The sequence below is a fragment of the Arachis ipaensis genome, chromosome B06 (genome assembly GCF_000816755.2).
Source record: "Arachis ipaensis cultivar K30076 chromosome B06, Araip1.1, whole genome shotgun sequence".
NCBI lineage: Eukaryota > Viridiplantae > Streptophyta > Magnoliopsida > Fabales > Fabaceae > Arachis > Arachis ipaensis.
This window is the reverse complement of record NC_029790.2, coordinates 119,568,687-119,572,649: the sequence shown is the minus strand read 5'-3', so window position 1 is coordinate 119,572,649 and position 3,963 is coordinate 119,568,687. Positions and strand designations below refer to the sequence as shown.

The window sequence follows — 3,963 nt, the reverse complement described above, 5'->3', positions numbered from 1 at the left end:
AACGTCGCGTCCGTTAGGGCTTTTTACATTTACACGTGGGGGTGGCAGTTACATTGGTAACGGTGCGTTTCTTTAATGATCGCGTCAATTTACCACTATACCCCTAGCATGTTTATAAATGATTTTTCCTCTCTTTCTTTATTTTCTTTCTGAAAACTTTTTGCCTACACACTCTGTTATGAAAGAAAGCTTCTTTCTTCTTGGAGTGCATTGCTGCCGCTGTTTCTGCTTTCTTCCACGCTTATTAACAAAGGTTAGCCTTTTCTTTCTCTTCTTTATTCTTGGGTACTTTACTTTGTATTTTTAGAGGAATTTGGCATGTTCATATAGAGTCTGTCCGTAGTCGTAGCGGTTCTGTTTTGTTGAGGGGCTTGTTTTATCCTTTTAGAGGCTCTGTGTTTGATCTCCTTTTCATTTTTCTCTGTAGGTCTCGCTGTGTCCTTTTACCTACTTCTTTTTACTGCAAAGATGTCTTCTCTCGAGTCTCTTTCACAATGGGTGGATGTTACTGTTCTAGGGGAAGAACCTTTCGTAGATACTGACTATATTACTGACCTCCGTACCCACTATAGGATTTGTGTTCTTGATGAGGATGAACCCAAATATGAATTGATTGCCCTGAGTCCTGGAGACCGGGTTTGTTTCGGGAAGGCTGCCGATGCTGACCCCCATTTTCTTTTTATGTATGAGAGCCTTTTTACTCGCCTGGGGGTGTTTCTGCCTTTCTCTGATTTTGAGGTGGAGGTTTTAAACCATTGCCAAGTTGCTCCAACTCAACTCCATCCCAATTCTTGGGGTTTTATGAAAATCTATCAGCTCATCAGTCGAGAGCTGAACTTTCTAACCTCTTTGAAGATTTTCTTTTATCTTTTTCACATGACTAAGCCCTTCAGTGGGCAAAATAATAAGCAACAGTAGATTTCTTTCCGGGCCATTCAAGGTCGGAAAGTTTTCAACCTTTTTCATGAATCCTTTCATGACTTTAAAAACTTCTTCTTTAAAGTTCAAGTCGTAGAGGGTCACCACCCCTTTTTTCTGGACCAAAATTCTTCTCCTCGGTTTCCCCTTTATTGGTTAAAGGCCTCTCCTGTAGAGAAGTATGGCCTGGATGACCTGGACGAGGCCGAGGAGGCTATTGTGGAGTTTTTCCGAGAAGTTTGGGGAAGGACCCCTTATCTGGACACAAAGAAGTTCCTTTAAGGGTCTCCGAGCTTTGTTCGGACCCAAATAGGTAGATTCGTTGTTGATTTTCAATAATTCCCGTCTTGATTTTGTTGCTTCCGACTTTGAAATCTCTTCGAGCTGTTATTTCCAACTTGCAGACTGATTCTTTTATTTTTCCTTTTTACAGAAATGGTGAAGAAGAATTTCAGTTCCTCCTACTAAAAGGTCCAAGATGCCAAGAAGAGGTTTCGGGCCCGAGTTGACGCTGCCAGGGCTGCTGGCACTCTTCCTCCCCCTCCTCCTCCTCCTCCTCGCAACTTAGGGAGCTCCTCTCATCCTATTATGATATCCTCTTCTTCTGCTTCTTCTCTTCCTTTTTCTCCGCCCCGATCTTCCCCTAAACCAGAGAAGAAGAAGCGCAAGACTTCAGAGTCTGGCTCTTCTCTTAATGGGGAGGCTAAATTTAATGGCCCCCAAAATGGTATTCATGATAGTGAAGATGAATATTTTGATGACAATGATGATGCAGATCAAATCATTTGATTCAGTGTAAGCGATATATACTTTTATTATATATGCTAAAAGAGGTTATTAAGAAATATGGTTATTTAGAGATTATTGGGAACACTTGTAATTTCATCTGTTTTTGTTTCAGTTATGGACTTGATGTTAGTCTAGATAGAGTTGAAGATGTTCTATTGCATTAAAGTATTCTTACTATGGTTAACAATTGTTCAGGCTCGAAAGAGGAAGTTAGGTTTACTAGAAGATGATGGCGTGTCTCAAATGAATGAAACATAAGGGCAAGCTCAGGCAATGGGTGCCGCATCTGGGAAGAACTGAGGTATTTCATTTTGCTCAACAATTGTTTAACAATTTGGTATTATAGCCTAATATTTGCTTGTTTCCTGTCTTAACTACTTTATTAAATTTCATTATTCTAACATGTCCATAATCCTGTACATACACAGATAACGCAGATAAACCCTTCTACAAGGAATTGGTAAAAGTTGTTGAAGCTTCTGATGTTATTTTAGAAGTCCTTGATGCCCGGCATCCTTTAGGTACTCGCTGCACTAATATGGAAAAGATGGTGATGAGTGCTGGCCCGGATAAGCGCCTAGTATTACTATTGAATAAAATTGGTAATTTTCTTCTTCCCACCTTCCTCTCCTCATATTAGGAAATGTTGACAAATGAAACAATCCCAATAGGTTTGATGGTAAGACTGAAATTTGTACTTTAAGCAAGACCCAACCATCAACAGTTATACTGATACTTCTTTGCTAATTTGTGGTGTTTTGTGTGGTTTAACCATGGTGTCAACCACCATATTATCTCAGATCTTGTTCCCTAAGAAGCAGTTAAGAAGTGGCTTAAGTACCTTAGAGAAGAACTGTCTACTGTGGCCTTCAAGTGCAGCACCCAAGAGCAGAGATCAAAATTAGGGTGGAAGTCATCAAAGGCAGCAAAAGCAAGTAATATTTTATAAATAAGTGATTGTCTTAGAGCTGATACACTCATCAAAGTCTTGAAGAATTACACAAGAAGTCATGAGGTTCTATAACTTAACTCGTGTCTATTTTCCTATAGCTTGTGCCTGTACCCCCTCTTCCCTCCCTATAGTATATGGTGTTTTACCTGCTAATTCTTCTGCTACTTTTTTAAACTTGTGGTAGATTTAAATAGTTTTTGTAACTTTCTGAGTCAGTTTTATTGTTTGCTTTACTTATAGTACTTATTTAATTGTTGCTTCTTTGCCTTTGCAGATCAAGAAGACTATTACAGTGGGTGTAATTGGGCTGCCTAATGTTGGCAAGAGTATTCTTATTAATAGCTAGAAGAGAGCTCATGTTGTTAATGTTGGTGCTATTCCTGGATTAACAAGATCGATACAAGAGGTTCAATTGGACAAAAACATTAAGTTGCTGGACTGTCCTGGTGTTGTCATGCTTAAATCACTAGAAAATGATGCTTCTGTAGCTCTACAGAATTGCAAGAGAATTGAGAAGTTAGATGATCCAATTAGCCCAGGTATGTAAACAGCTTTTTCCTTTTTTCAAGATTTTTCAAATTTGCTCAATTGATTGACAGAGACATAAGAGTTATAAACATCTACTACCAATACTATTAGTTAGACCCGAGGAATTTGGTGTGCTTGAGCCAAAGTTGAGAAGATACTTGGTGTGTATTAAGACTTGTCTTAGTGAACCTATGTTGGTACTAAAAGATTTAGAATACTATTTTTTTAATTTATCTTTTACTTTAATCTCTCTGCCATAGTTTCATTGAATAATCTGTTTTATAGACTCAGACCCAATCAAAGAAAATCCCAATATTGACGTTGGAAAGGCATAACCCTAAAAATTTTCAAGTACTCCATGTGTGGTCACATGGAAAAGCAATACACTATTTTCAGAACTGAAAATAGGTGCTTTGTACAAAAAAGATAACATATAAGTATGATAAAATTTCTATTATCATTCATCAACATCCTTCAGGTTGTGTGCTCAGGCAATACTAACTTAGATCTATTTACGGGAGGTGTGTGTGTCTCTTTTAAATATCACAGCAAAAAATTGCCGTACACATTTAATCATAGTAAGTGTGCTAGGATGATAAGTTGGTTTGTTATAGTGAAGTACACATTTACTGATGATATACAAAGATCTTTTTGGAGATCGTGTGGATTATATATATTTCATGAATGTAGTAGTGGTAAAATGGTTATGTTGCTTTGTTTTGTGTGAGATGCGTCATGCCAAAAGCAGACCTCACTTGAATATATAAAAAATAAAA

At 37.9% G+C, this 3,963-nt stretch overlaps 1 pseudogene; it reads left to right on the top strand.

Annotated features, from left to right (window-relative positions):
• On the top strand, positions 469 to 3,217 carry LOC107647395 (annotated as a pseudogene).